The sequence below is a fragment of the Leptinotarsa decemlineata genome, unplaced genomic scaffold, assembly GCF_025532065.1.
Source record: "Leptinotarsa decemlineata unplaced genomic scaffold, Ldec_3_MD MMD2_tig00000199_RagTag_RagTag, whole genome shotgun sequence".
NCBI classification, from domain to species: domain Eukaryota; kingdom Metazoa; phylum Arthropoda; class Insecta; order Coleoptera; family Chrysomelidae; genus Leptinotarsa; species Leptinotarsa decemlineata.
The window spans coordinates 6,574,001-6,590,608 of NW_027412544.1; the positions used below are offsets into that span (position 1 = coordinate 6,574,001).

General features: G+C 33.9%; 1 protein-coding gene across 1 annotated transcript in view; it reads right to left on the reverse strand.

Annotated features, from left to right (window-relative positions):
• LOC111514949 (salivary peroxidase/catechol oxidase) overlaps positions 1-11,966 on the reverse strand; it is a 55,904-nt gene extending 43,938 nt beyond the window's left edge. Inside the window, exon 1 of the mRNA XM_074172859.1 lies at positions 11,854-11,966. The gene's annotated coding sequence lies outside the window, so the exon portion shown is untranslated. The remainder of the gene's footprint in view (positions 1-11,853) is intronic.
• Positions 11,967-16,608: the final 4,642 nt, after the last annotated feature.

Here is a 16,608-nt window from a genome sequence, read left to right on the forward strand (position 1 = left end):
CGTTATATATTTCGCTGATATTTGTAGCAGCACCTTGATAGGGCTCGAACCAATTTATATATCCCCGACGAGTGGTTCTGACCCATAACTTATAATCATATCGAATTGGCTTTCCATGGATATACTATTTACAGCCATGTCTGCCAGTATAGGGAACCATAGCTTCATCAACGTTATGGTCCTGTTCAATGTAAGCATTTTCTAGAAACTTTCCTTTCAGATACGTAAAGAGAGGTCTGATTTTGGCAAACTTGTCTGATTGATCCAAAATATTGTTATCCTGAAAATGAATATTTGAGAGAATGTATTCAAATTTGTTCCTAGATATTGCTTGGGAAACTAAAGTACTGTTAGTATCTTGTGCTCGTTCCCAAAACATTCTCCTTCTGGGAAGTGGAACATAGCCACTCAGAATAAGGACTCCAATGAAACTTTTCATTTCGCTAATATCTACCCGAATGGACCTATTTTTCTGAGATGCATACCTATTTGTTTCTTCAGTGATGTCTCGAAGAATCGTTTCATCAAAGAAGAGCGAAAATAACTGAAAAGGGTTATGTTCGCTTGCATTCTCACTTTGAGACTTTTCAAATAAATCATTATTATTCTGAATATCTTCTCTCACATAATTGTAAACTTTTTTCTTTTTCTTCTTATTGTTCGATGTTTTCTTTCCCTGACTGGTGTCAATTCCACTCAAATTTTCTTTCATTTGTGACAATGGTATTTCATCGTCTGAATCCCAGTCAGAATCATAGTGATATTTAGATGATACCTCACATTTAGTTTGCAATTGTGACGCAGGTAAATTATTCATTGCCAAAGCTTCATGCAGAGAAAATCCCCTAAAAAATCATAATGGTATAGTATGTTCCCATTGTCCTAAATATAGGTCACATATATTCACATGCGTAGAACAAAAATACTAAGATGACATGATTATTCATCTGTATGTTGGATATTAGATATACCTTCCAACTAAGTGAAAACGAGAAAATTATTATTTTACATTCATCCAAAATCTGAAAATGATGACTCACCTTGCGAAGTTTACACCGTACTCAGCCATTTCGAGAATTCCACAAATTATAATTTCTTCCCACTTTCAATCATTAGTCTCCCTACTAATATCTTAACATCATGCACGGAAGGCAACAGTACACTAACGGGAGGACAACAATACTAGATCGTTTTATTCCAAGTTCAGACAAGATTTGACGAGTTTGAGGTGTACTACATGTAGGACATTGGGCATATCTGGGTTAACAAAACACACCCAGCGTCCTGGTAGACCGAGGACAATAATGACATCACAATTAGAGGAAGCAATTCTTGCAAAAAATTGACAGCAATTATTCAACAAGGACCCCCCAAAAATTTTCTATCAATTTCAGTATCAGACATCTAAGTATTTGAAAGATTTTGCATACGAATACTTCCATAATGATCTTATTCGGGCCTACGAGAATCCCCATGCTACTATAGAAAGTGTTTTTCAGCAGGACTTTCGGTGAACATCTGGGCGGGAATTTTTGGTCTCATAGGACATAATTTTTTTTCTCCTTGACTCAATGGTGTGATGTATAGGCAATTTCTAGAAAACGCATTGCCAGAATTCTTAGACACCCGCTTTTTCAGTGTAACCGTTAGTGAATATCTTACTGATGATTTTGCTCACCAGTGGATAGGTCGTGAGGGACCTCAACCATGGTCACCTAGATCTCCAGATTTAAGCCCACTGGATATCTTAAATCGCTTGTTTTGGCGACACCAGTTGTCGATGAAAATGACATGAGTAATAAAATTATGCACAATTCTAATATCATACGCAACACCTATGCTGTCCGAATAAAATACAAATTAACTACCAGTTTGAATACGTCTTCTATCTACTATCCAAACAGATTTCCATTTCAAAGTTTGTTCAAATGGCGACGAATATCAAAACACATTTTTGAATATAAATGCTGCGTAATCCAAATTTCTACGCCACTGACTCTGATTCGATAAAGTTTAGCTTTTTCAAATGATATCAAACTTGTTGAAAACAGTGGCGTGCAATGAGTTCTACCATAACATCAATCAAATGAACCCCAGCGACGCCACTGGAATTTAAATTCCAAATGTAATTATATGAAAAGAAGCCCTTTGTTACTCATAACAAACACATGTCGTTTAATCAAAACCGGCGAAAATAATTGTGAATTATTGAAAAGAATAATATTTATAGTAAAACTGTGACACCTCGTTTCAATAACAATTTATTACCAAAAATTACATGTAATGTTTCTTAATCTACAAGAAAAATGACTACCCCTCCCTCGGATGCAAGAATCCAATTTTCTCCTCATCGACTCCCGAACTCTTTCAAAAACACCAGGATCGTTTCTGATTGCGTTACACCCACCAAATTGAATGTCTGCAACCGTTTGTAGTAATCGGAACTTGTTGATAGGTACCAACGAAATTGTTAGATTTTTTATTACTTGGTAGGTCGAGTGTAGTACGCTACACTTTTATTTCGGCTTCTTTTAAAATTACCAAAATTGTTATTGTCGAAATTCTTTTTTGCCCGTATCTTCGAAATAAAGCGCCCTATCAGAATTCATAAAAGGGCAAAATATCCTTAGAATAGTCCAAGGAATAGTCTCTTAATTTTTTTGCCGCATGTTTTATAAACACCCTATATATAAGCCTCTGTAGGTCGGTAAAAAACTCCAAAAATATAAATTTTACCAAAACATATATCCAGATTTATCCCTACTTTTTCTATTTCCACTCATGAATTGTACCAACTTTAAGAAAATTACTATTTCCTGACTATATGTAATAAAACAAAATTTCATATTAATAGGTTTTAGAACATGTCCTTTGATTTATGAAATGTACTGAAACTGGAGTTGGTTAAATCGAAAAATTATTTATTGCACTTAGACACAGGGAAAATAATGTATAATAAAGCGATAGTTGGTGAAAGATCAAGGAATATTTCATTATCAAACAGTAATAAAAGATACATTCAACCGTAAATGACTCTTATCATTAAAGTCCGAAGTCTCTGTTGTGTTCTTCCTTGTAATGTACCCCACTTACGTTACAGTTATTCATAGAGTCATTGAATTGCTAAATGATGTGGTGTAAACAACATTAATATTATCGGAGGAAGAATCATTCTAGATTGCTGGTGTTGCGGAGGTCACAATTAGCGTATTATTGAACTATTGAGTATTAGTAACCTCAGAAAACTTTACTGATGGCATAATTTATTTTCTCAAAGTAATACAAATTATGAAGTTATGAAACAACAACAAAAATTAATTGGCGCCCTGGGGCGACTTGATTGATGCCAGAGGCGCATTTGTTTTTTCAGGTGCAGGAAAACCCGGAAAAACCTGCAGCACCACATCAACTGAAGATCTTGATCTGTCAATGTCCTCTCTTTTATAGAATAGAATGTAAAGTGTCTCCAGAGGCTCTAATAAATTCAAAATATCGCTAGAATATTTAGTGACATGACTATCGTCAAATTTAAACCAGATCGTTTCGTCTTTGACAAATGCGTATTAATGATCAAATTCTACGCCAGAACCACAGTGAATAATGCCTGCATGAAGATTATAATAGTGGTCTACAAGATTGAAGTGTTCATCTATTTCGCACCTTCGTAAGAGTTTGGTGCTTTCGTCAGAGATTGGGTCATGTTTGAAGATCATCAGTGTTATTATTAGATTGACTGGTGCCTCAGCTGTACAGTTGATCATCACCAGTGGAAAGTTCTATTTTCAGATGATTCAACAACAAGCTTTGTAGGACTGGCTTTCAATCATATTAGGAAACGCTAGTTGAAGTTCCAGAAAGTCACAAAGGTTTTGCTACCTCTTGAACATGTCTACGAAGTAAACAAGTAAGGATTTAGTGTCCGACCGAAACTGGTTTTTGCGACCGATTCGGCAACAGTCTCAGTTTCGGCCGAAACCGAAACACATTAAAAATACCTAAAATAGGTGAGGTGTTAATTTGAGTAGGTGTAGATTCTTCTTTTGAAAATTATTGATGGGTTTTCAAAAATATTAAACATAAAATTACTTATTTGAGTTGATACCTAATATCACAATAGTCACGACATGATTAGACACGTGGAAGCGGCAAAATGTCTTCGTCGATTGTATGTAATTCAACGCGCCGAACATGACCGATCACAGTGCGGAAACTTCCGAATGCAGTTTCGGTTTCGGTCATAGTTTCGGCAGGTTTGGCGCCGAAACCGAAACTAAACCGAAACCCGTTTTTTGCCGAAACTCGACGGAAACCGAAACCGAACTTTCGGTCGGACACTATAAGGATTATTCCAGCAAAAGATCTACAAACACAAGACGAGATAAAGTGTACAGAATCATTCAATCCAGAGCGGTTAGGAGTGTTGATTTTGCTATTTTCCTGCTCACGAAGAGTATTGAACAAGAATTCAGAACAATCCTCTTGTTGTCCTAATGAGTATCTAGTGGACTTCAAAGACTCTACGAAATCGGTTGGTGGAAAAGATGATACATTCTTACGAAACTGCAGCTGCATGAACAGGTGTTTGAGTTTGGTGAACTAGTAGGAAACATTCTTGTTCTGGTTCATCGTTAAAACCTCGTTCTTGAAATTCTTCGTCAAGAACAACACTTTTAAAATGCTATTCATGTAGCATTATTTCATGAGAAGTTTCTCTGCAATAATACTCGAACTGAAACTATGTTCAATGAACTTGGTAAAAAAGCTTTTTGTGTTTCTACTTATCCATTTTTATAAATGTTTTCTATAAAGAAAGAGAAAGCAAACTGTTTCTCTGTTGATTTTACATGACAATTTCAAGATAATTTTATTACAAATAAGGTTTTGTCAATCTTCAATATCTTTCTTCCGGAAGTGGTGGACGTTATCCCTTCAATCAGAAGAAGCGCATTGAATCTTGAATAATTATTATTTATTATACAAAAAAAACTAATCAATACAGTTTATTGTATGATTTTCATTATAAAGGGTTTTACAAAAACCGCGACACGTGTTTCGCTATGCAATAACTTCCTCAAGCATAAACTCAGTTCATGCTTGAGGATTTTGTAAAACCCTTTATAGTGAAAATCATACAATGAACTGTATTAATTAGTTTTTCAATATCGATTTTCATCAAGTATCGGCGAGTTCTATTCAATTATCAATTATACAATTTTTCGAGCAATTGAGTTGAAAATAACTTATCAATAAAAAAATGTTTAAAAAAAGCTTCTATTGATGTGTTTAAAATGAGAAAATGAACTTTTAATTGAACTTAACCCATCAATTTATAACATTACCCAATTTATATCATATAATAGTTTGTTGCGAGCGAGATTTACCTATTTTATGAAAAAACACATTTTTTTTCAGGAATACTTATGTCGAAACCAAGATGGGACTAACTAGTCCGACATCTGCGGAGGATCATCATATGGTATGAAGAATGACGTCACTTAGCTAACCATGCATTGTCATCCAAACTGACCGTTTATATAAAATTTGAGCTCAATCGGTTGAAGATAACTGCTTCAAAAGTCAGTGATGAGATTTGACTAGAACAAACATACATACATAAACACATACATACATTTCAAGTTAAATGAAAGCTTGTAAAGTAGAATATCTTTATTTCACACATTACTTCACATTTCTTTCGAACCACTTGTCGCAAGTACGACTGGATGAATGCAGAAGCTCATTGCCCGTGACTTTCGGACTCAATGATCATTCCACCTCATGGTGTGGAATTTGGTAATTGAGTGATATCGGAACTTTGTGAAAAAAATAACCACAAGATTATCCGTTTCACGGTTATACTTTGCACGACATAAGATATGTAATGAAGTTTTGAGCTTGGAGTGTATACATAATCTGGTGATGAAATAGTAGTTGATTTGACTTTAACTATAAATGAGGTATTATTGGAAATTTCCAGTCTCGAAGAATCGAATTGAATCCAAATTTTTGTCTATCAAATTAACTCTGATCTATTTTTTTCAACAATGTCACAGCTTACTTACATAAAACATTGAAGTTTTACGAAACATCAAATATGATTATACAGAATGTTAAAAATTTTAATTAAATAAAAGAAATAATCTCCAACATTCCCCTCTTCTGTAATTGTCCCATCAACAATTACATATTTTTCGTTTTCGTCGTATACTGACAACACACATTACCTAGAGACTGGTCTTCGAAAAATTATTTTCTTGGCTGTCATAGCGTCCGCAACATTTTGCTGGATGGAAATGAATGAAGTTTTTGATTGGCGTGACATATTTCATCCAAAATGATGAGGAATAGTAACAAATATTGTGATTCATTTTTTAAAGTATGTGGGTTCTACCAGATCATTCTATTGAACGGTTTGTTCTGGTCATAAAAGTCTGTAGTCATATTTATATCCCCTACTCACTTATATCAATATCATACCAGTTCCAAACAATATGGGGGAAAACTGTGTATTACAAACACTTTAGAAGGCTTTTATTTTTGACTTGTTTCGTGTACTCGGTGCACCCATTAATCACTAACCTCATCGTGTGATCATGTAAAAGACCAGGGTGAAGCGCCTAACTGGTCGGTCAAATAGTTTCAAGTTTACGAAAATACTATGTAATTACAAATATTTATTTAAATATGCAAGATGACAATGACCTATAAGTCGCAAACATTAGTAAAGTACATAAAGAGTAGTAATAGTAGTCGAAGTAGGAATGGGTCAATTGAGGCTGAGCCTATGGCGAGAAACGTTTACTGCGCAACCTCTGCTGCAGGCAACCATCATTGAAGCAATTGAACCCAGCTTTGTGTTTAATAAACCCTACAAAATACAAATAAAACAGAACACAGAATCAGATGCTACAAATGCAATATGTATATATACAGACGGCTCAAAAACCAAAGAAGGATCAGGATGTGGAGTATACCTACTCCAGATAACTAAGCCTAAGGATTAAGTGGGGAATGGAAAAAAACCAGCGTGTTTCAAACAGATCTGGCTGGTATCTCAATTGCCACAAAAGAATTAACCAGAAAAGACATTTCTGGCAAAAACATAACGATCTGCACTGATAGCAGACAAGCCCTATTAGCCTTGAACAGAAAACGTGTTACCTCCAGGGTTAGTACTAGAGTGCCACCAAGATTTAGCCAAAGCCTCGGTAGATAATAACATTATCCTGAGGTGGATTGAAGGCCACGACAGGAGTAAAGGTAATTGCCGACTCTTTAGCGAAGGAAGCGGCTGGACTAAGAATTTTAGGACCCAGTGGCACCTACGGCCTGATGACTTTGACAATTGCGGAACTAGCCAAACGTCACACCCATGCTCAATCCCTAAAGAGATGGGATGAAATCAAAGGATGCAATCTTGCCAGGATCACCCTGGGTGACCCTGGGAAGCTAGCGCCGAAGATATATCTTAGCAGTAGGATTTCTGACTGGCCACTGTCAACTAAGGAAATACCTCCATAATATGGGGCTAGTGAACACACCACTATGCAGAATGTGAGAACAGGAAGATGAGACTGTCAGGCATGTCCTATGCGAGTGCCCAGAGTTATCGTCAATAAGAGAGTCTGTGTTTGGCGAGTCTTGACCTACACCTGCCGATATAAAGGAGGTGTCTCCCAGAGACCTGTCCACCTTCCTGGAAAGGACAAGATGGACGATGACCTAGGAGGACAACTCTTTGGGAGGATGTACAATGGGTCACATGTGGCCTAAGTGCTGTGGGCCTACACTCACCTTCCCTACTCTACAGATACTACAGAAAGAGGGAACGGGTCAAAAAATATTGTATACTACTCGTTCCATAATAGAACAAAATATCCAGCATATGTCAAAATATAATAAAAAAGAAAGGTGTTAGATGGAATTTGAAAAAATTGATTTTCTCGAATTCAAAATACAGACAAACATTGATTTCATTTCTGAGCAACTAAAATAAGTTTTCAAGGTGTTTCTGAATGGAACTTTTGAACAATGTATAAATGGTAATAAGTTATTGAAGAAATTAGGTAAGAAGTATGTAAAATATATTACTAACAGAGTAATTATTGTTTCGTTTTCTGATTTGTTCGTACAAATAATTAGGAGTTTTAGTTGAAAAAATATGTGTACGAATAATTATATTATATGTTCAATTCTGAACTCAGCATAATAATCTTATCTGAATAGATATGGAATTACATGTCAGAGTACAAACACGCAGCACAAAAATCTCATCCAGGCATTTTGTATACGTTGCAATTTCTGTTGTTATGGTTTTAATAGGCCGATAAGCATTCCTTGTGAAGAATAAAAACTAATTTTAGTTTGGTTCGAGAATATCTGAATGATATTCCAAAGAAGGCATAATTTGTTCTAGAAAATTAATATTTCGAAATAAAAGCTCGAAATATTCATCTCTTCCAATTACCTTCACCGTAGATTCTGGTAAATGCCTAAGAGAAAAATAGTTAACTAGTAACAGCTCCATCTCTTGAGCAAAGCCCGAAGAGGGGAAGAAATATTCCATGTACCAATACTCTGAGATCAAACCGTCTCTGAAGAATGCATCGAGAAGTGATATGCACACTAGAAAATAAATATATCTAAGTAAAATTTTGAAATATTCATCTCTCCCAACTACCTACATCGTAGGTTCTGGTTACTTCCCAGGCTAATGTCACGCTGGATATTGAATAATATCCGACAGACATTTATGCAAGATACCTCACAGAGGCTAGTCTCGCAGATGTTTCTCGTTCATCCAGTAGCAGGACCCTGCTGAAATTATTCGAGACCTACAGACCGGTTTCGAGGTGTTACTTTCCATCAGTGCAGGAAAGATCCGACCCAAACAGGAAAGTGCTTGGGACTCGATTAATTTCAACGCGACTCAACCGCATGTATGAAACATTCGTCTAAGAGAAAGATTGTTAACTAGTAACAGCTCCATCTCGTGTTTAATTTTTGTTAGAGCATTGGTACATGGGATGTTTCTTCCTCTCTTGGGACTACGTGATAGTCCCAAGATAAAATACAATTTTTCAAGAGAACTATTAAAATGTATTTCAAAAAACACATCGCATCAAAATCTGAAAATCCCACACGAGAAGTGAGTGGAGAAGATTTTTGATGATTCATTCATTAACAATATTTTCAACTTAACTCTCAATGAGTTGTGGTTTTTCAGTGTTGTTTTTGAGCATGAAGGTATACAATTTATTGACTTTTGAGCTATTTCAGGATTAAATTTATTAGTCGCTGTTGAATGTTATTTCATGAATTTTCAATTGTACAGCAAAAATTATGGATAGAGCTTTTCTTATGTTATTACCAAATTTTACCACATAAAAGTACTTTTTGGACGGAAAAAAGGGGTGATTGGTCAAACACCAATAAAGTTATGTTCGCTTAATAATTAAGAAATAGTAACTTCTGAATACTGATGAAAACTATTTTAAACTCTCCTTAATGCAAAGCTTGTTGATTAAAAACACCTTCAATGGTGAACAATGACTTGGACCTATTTCATCGGATTGAAATTAGGGTATTCTTTTAACAAGTTATTTTCTGTTGGAAAATGATCCCCTTTGAAAAATGATTATGTAAAAAGAAAACTCAGTAGTATCGTTCTGGCACAGGTTTTTGAAAAAAGTGACGAAATTTGTGGATTTGATACATTTGAAGTGTGCAATTATTATTTGGTGATATCAACTCACTCATATTTTTTATCTTTCAACGTCATATTATGTTTCTGTTTTTACTATTGAAAACAATTCATTACTACTGATTATGACTGTACCTAGTGGGTTATTAAGGAGAATGTTATATACCAAACATTTCAGGTTAATTGTTGAAAAAAATGTATACAAACTCTTCGAGTCACGATAAAATGTGCTGCGAATTACTTGTGATAATAGAGAAAGTTTTTGATATCGAAATTCACTATATAGATCATCGAATAATAATGACTCAAGAACTATAATAAGATTTTTGAACTTTATATGAGTTTTCTATTAAAAACTGTCGAATGAGTATGATAGATTTCGATTTTCGTGGTTTGATAATGTAATGTTTGATTTCCAAATGTTATACTTTTTTCTACTAGATACAATTTTTTATGAAACTCCCACTGAAAAAACCAACATTCAGAAATTGCACAAGTTTTTCAAATCTTACGTCATCAAATGAAAAATTTAAAACAAATTATTTGGATCATTGAGAAATTTAAAAAAACACTAAGAGATATCTTGGATATTGTGATAAGTTGGATATCTATTGAAACACTTTTCCAGATCAGAACAAAATACAGAACTTTGACACGCGTTTCGCTCACCAAGTTAGCATTATCAGGAGATGACTTGAACTGGTCTATTTCTATTTCTAATCATTTCCTGATGAAGCTGACTAGGTTAGCGAAATATGTGCCGAGAGACTGTATTTTGTTCTGTGTGAAAAGTGTGCTGTAAAAAACTCTCCTAAATGTGGATTATTTCTGAAAGGATATTTATGAGTATCTGTGAACAGTGAACATAAATACTCTGACCGACATTTGATGAAAATTCATATCAAAACTTACTAGAGTTTATTGTTATTTTCATTTTTACTATGAGATATTGAAAAAACTGCGACATGTGTTTTACTTACAATATTTTTCTTAAGCAAGACTTTCGACTACAACACCATAAATTCAACGAACTAGTTGACAATTGACAATTGGGGAAAATTCATAGCAGAATATGTTGAATTATTGAATAATTTTCAGGTACAATACTCGGGGTATACGATTCTTGGACACAAAGATCACTTTTCCAAAATGTGGATACGGTCAAGATTTTACTGTCATTGGCAGTCTTGGTCAGTCAAAAGCAAGAGGGTTGTCAGTCGTGAATCATTTAGTATATATAGGACATAGTCTCTGAACTGATGAGTACTCCCTCACCACCGCGTCTCACGAATATATCGAAAAAACCTGAGAAGTGTTTCAAAAGAAAAATGATAATAGTTAACGTGACTTTATGAAATTCTAAATATTGATTTATAACCCTAAAATATATTGAAAATGAAACTGTTACGATCAAAAATAAAATTCAATACATCCCCTCATATGAATCTAAAAAATTGTCAATGTATGAAATTATTTGTGCCAGACAGATGACTTCAAATTAATAGTTAATATAAATTATATTGTACTCTACGAGTATAATCGTATACTTTGGAATTCATTTAGTCAATAAGAATAAGTCGTTACTATATTTTGTGAAACTCTGACTTACAATTTTTTCATTACTGTCAATAGTCACATCAAGAAAAAATTTATCAATGTGTTATGATATATGCTAAATAGTTCTGTATGTTACCATCATTATTTTAAATAAATTTGATTCATTTAGAAATATTCAATAGATGAGACTTTTCAACTGAATTAAATATTATACTCCTAAATTCAACAATGCCCTTCAATTCAGGAGAAGTTGGTGAATATCATTCTGGAAAATAAAATAAGACAGGCTAAGAAAATTCCGAACTAAAACTAAAGCCTATATAGGTATTCGTTAGTGCTCTTTCACTGTTTAATTTGAAAATACATGAAGTTGATATTTAAACTATAACGGTTATGCTTCAACAATTTTCAGAGTCTAATTTTCAAAGTGGTTACTAAGAACTGAGAAATTTCTTAGACTAATACCATATTAAAGCATTATTCTCCTCTATGAGTTAAAGGATATAAAATTTCTGTTCCTCTTAATTTTGAAGTTTCTGATAAAGTTAATTGTTTACGAAAAAACAATTAAAGTTTATTTTTTATGTACTCACATTTCAAAACTTCAATGCTGTTTTCACTGAATACTGACAATGAGAAATATTCTAGGGTTACTTTGAAGTATACTTTGAGTCGAGCTGCTACTAGCAATTGTTTAAATAAAACAGAAGAGCTAGCGATTACAATATAATTCTTATCATGGTGTGAAATGGAGGTGGTTATTGGCAGTTTCATTCATTGTCGCATATTTCCATTGTCACAGTTGATGTGATTTTTTCACTCAAGAGCCATAGTAGCGAAAGAAGGTGCCGACAAAAAAGTGGAATCTGAAAATGGACTACAACTATGTATATTGAAGAAATATAGAACAAAAGACATTTTTTGTGGAGTTTTCAATCACCTATTAGGAGAGTTTCACCTTCCACAATTTGAAAAATCAGAAAATCTTGTTGAAAACTTCATACCGGTGTAGAAAGGGCAAACTGACAGTTCACTTCGATAAATTACTACGTAATTTCAACGTATTTTTCACAAATATATAATGAATCAAAGAGAGAAAACTGTAAGTTTAAATTGATTGTACATAAATAGTATACAAAAAATCCCTATTACATTTTTTTCAGATTATAGAATTTGAAAATCTACAAGAAGTCGAATGAAAAGATAAGAAAAAACTTTTGTCCCATGTATAATCTGTTTTCTACATTTAAAAAAAAAAACTTCCGATATTCGTGGTGGAGTTCTCAGCTCTGGGTGGGACGAATATCATTCGAAAAAAGGAAGAAAAACGGATGGAATGTCAAGATTTTCTCTTCGAACTCCGTAGACTCTATCCAGATCACTCTGTTGAGATGGTTGTTCTTATTATTGAAGTGTTTAATAGAAGGCTGTCATAGTAGACATTGGTGGATGATGTTGGTGCGCTCTACATAATGTATCGTGGCCTTGAGGACGAGGTCTGACCACCTTATTTTTCGGTTGAGAAAATAATGATAGCAGGACATAAATCTAACAACAGAACATGTGTCGAGTATGAACGTCAATAAATAATTAGAGAAAAAATTACATTTGAAAACATTTCCTTTTACGAGGCGGCTAAACAAGTACCTAAAGAAAGAACTAAATATACACAAGAAACTAACGATTTTCCAGTTTTAAGAAATAGATATGCGATAAACGATGCAATCTCGATTGAACAAAGAAGGGAGGTATATTTGACCAATAACGCAAGGCCGAAAAGATCGTACGCTCAAAGCATTACGGTAGAGAAAAATGTTAATAATAATAAAGAACATAGGGTAGGGTACGATAGACAAGCTCACAAAGACACGTTAATATATCCTGACGGTAGAAATCCGCAAACAGAGGATGGGGCATATTTACAGTGGGTCAGTCAGTTAAACGGAAATACGGAGGTAATTAAAAAAACATATTTCGGGGGACAAACCAATAAAAGAACTCATGAACATTCTCAATTAGAAACCACGCAAACTACACAATCAAGCGACAGATTCAGATCAACAATACTGGAAGCAGGGGATGATAGAACATTAATAAAGAACTTCTATGAATTTTTTGTTAAATTATCTGAAAATACAAAAACTAGAATAATTGACGTCATAAATACATACGGAAATGCAGGGAAATATAAAGATATAGATAAACCTAAAATATAAATTAGAAACATTCGAAAGTCTGGGGGATAACAATAATCTCAATATAATTCAATGGAACATAAGAAGTATTTATGCCAATTACCACTTTTTACTTAATCTTATACAAGAACACATGTCTCATGTGATCTTGTTGAATGAAACATGGTTAAAACCTAAGAATAACCTAAAAATTAAAAATTATAACATTTTACGGAAGGATAAGGATGACGGTTACGGAGGAATAGTCACTCTTATCCGAAAGGATTGTACCTATACTCCTATTACCTTACATGGCATCAATGAAAATGATAGGTTATTTCAATACATAATAATAAAAGTTAACAATATAAATATCATAAATTCCTATAACCCGCCTAATAATAGGCTAAAGTTTGAAGAGATCTCATTAATGACGATGACTCAGACTCAAGGTAAAACTATATGGATGGGTGATCTAAATGCGCATCACCCCTTGTGGGGCAGTACCATGAGTAATCATATTAAACACAATATTAGATATTCAAAACAAAGTAATTTTAAACACCGGGAAAACTACTAGATTCACAAACCCTTCTGAAAACCCAAGTCCTTTGGATTTATGCATAACTTCCAACGATATAGCAGTGAAATGTCATTGGGAGGTACTGGAGGAGTGTGGAAATAGTGATCACTATCCCACCATCTGCAGATACAACGATGTGATGGAAAATATAATACCAATTGATAACAAAAAGATCCGGATTTATTCCAAAGCGGATTGGAATGCATATACTTTACACTTGTATGGACAGGTGGGAAACCGTGCTGTGGGGTCATATGAAGAATTGACTTCCTTAATGAATGAGGCTGCTGACGCCACTATACCTATTTATCAACCAAAACGGTTGCAGTGCGCTCGAAGCCCCTGGTGGGACAACGAATGTAAGCAAGCTGTTTTTAGAAGGAAATAAATAATAATAACCTTTCAGAACGACCCAACGATAGAAAACTACTTAGAAGCTAAAAGAATATTAGCTAGCACGAAACGATTTAAAAAAAAAAAAAGAAAAGAAAAAGCTTTCAGATTTTTTGTTCGACTCTAAATCGCGAATCCAACCTCACATATGTATGGAACATAATCAGAAGCTATTCTGATAAGAGACTTAAAAAATATGACTCAAACAATGCACCAGCTGGTGCATCTAGATGCGCGAGTAAGCCAACCAACTGCTCGAGCAACATTCATTATGTAGTGTAAATCCAGAATTTCAATTATCTTCTGTCAACAAAGAATCGAAACCTTTTTCTTTAGTCGAACTCGAAATTTGTTCAAAATATAAAAAAGCAACTGCTCCAGGAAGAGATGGAATACCCTATAGCATGTTTTTTCACCTCCCTATGCAACTTAAACTATCACTGCTCCAAACCTACAATGACATTTTAAAAGGTGATACAATACCTGAAACATGGAAGGAATTTTTACTAATTGGCATTAAACAAAAAACCTTCAGTAGAAGGAACAGACACAAATAATTCATACCGTACATTAGCTTTGTCATCATGTGGATTAAAAATCCTAGAAAAATTAATTAAACTCAGACTAGAATGGTACTGTGAACATAATAAAATTTTATCAAGACATCAATTTGGTTTTCGTAAAGGATTAGGTACAACAGACTGTACTGCTTTTTTAACTACATATGTACAACTAGCATTTAGTTTAAATCAAAGCATGGTGGCAGTATTATTAGATATTAAGGGAGCATATGATAATGTTAACATCAATATATTATACAATTACCTTCTACAATATGGAATAGAAACAGACTTAGCGAATTCAATATTTAGAAAAAATAATGACAGGGAAAATTTCATAATTGATAAAAATGGAATGGAGCATGGTCCACTCATAAATTCGAAAGGACTAACGCAGGGGTCACCATTAAGTCCGATACTATTTAATATATACTTAATTTCGCTGTTTGACATAATACCATCAATAGGTAAAATAATTGCATATGCAGATGATGTATTAATACTCTTTAAAGGGCAAAATATTCAAGACATCATAGCTAAAATGAATGACACATTAACACACATAAACTCATGGATGAAAAAACATGACTTTCACCTATCACTAGGGAAATGTGAAAGTATAATATTTAAGAAAGGTAGGCCTCTTTTAGGAACACAAGAAATTATGATAGACAATAATAGGATCCAGACAAAAAATGAGGTTAAATACTTGGGAACTGTTTTTTCATCTAACTTAAAATGGGATAAAAATGTCGATAATGCAATTAGTCGCGCTAACAAAGGAATTAACGTTATTAAAACATTTTGTAAAGTATGGTGGGGTGCGGATCCCAAGACAATGCTGATGGCCTTTAATGGGCTGGTCAGAACTCATTTGGACTATAGCTCCATATTATACAGACCGTGTACAAAAAAAAAATTGGGAAAAATTAGAAAAAACGTATATTATGAGACTCCAAATCATTTTAGGTTGTATGAAATCCACACCTCGAAATGTAATCTTAGCAGAAGCAGGTATGGTCGATTTAGAAACTCGTAGGCAATGGTTAGCGCACAAATTTATAATGAAAAGATTAGATTTTAAACCCCATCTTTTGAACCTTCTGGAAATTATTCGAGTTTTATATTATCAAAACAATAATGATTTTTGGAAAAATAAACAACCGCCTTACTTGGTGGAAGCCTTGCATAATTGAAAAGCAATAACGAGTCATTTATACACCAATGATATTATACCAGGTTTTAGTTTTAACTACGAAACTTACTTACAAGAGGTAGACATCATCGATATTAAACTAAAAAAGGGAGATCTAAATAATGATAAAAAATTTCTCGGTTTTGTAGAAAAATATCAGGGAGAGTACACTCTTGTTTTTACTGATGCTTCAAAGGACAATGATAAAGTGGAGATTGGTATAAATATACCACAATTTGACTTTGCATTCTCAGCTAGAATCAATGATTATACTAATATTTGTGATGCAGAAGTAATTGCCATATATCAAGGAATGAAAACTTGTATAGAAAAGGGTAGCAGGAAAAACTTAATACTCACAGATTCTATGAGTGCATTAGAACGGATTAAACATGCGAGCTTTCAGGTAAATAGTGATCATATTAGCTTAACAATTAAAAATA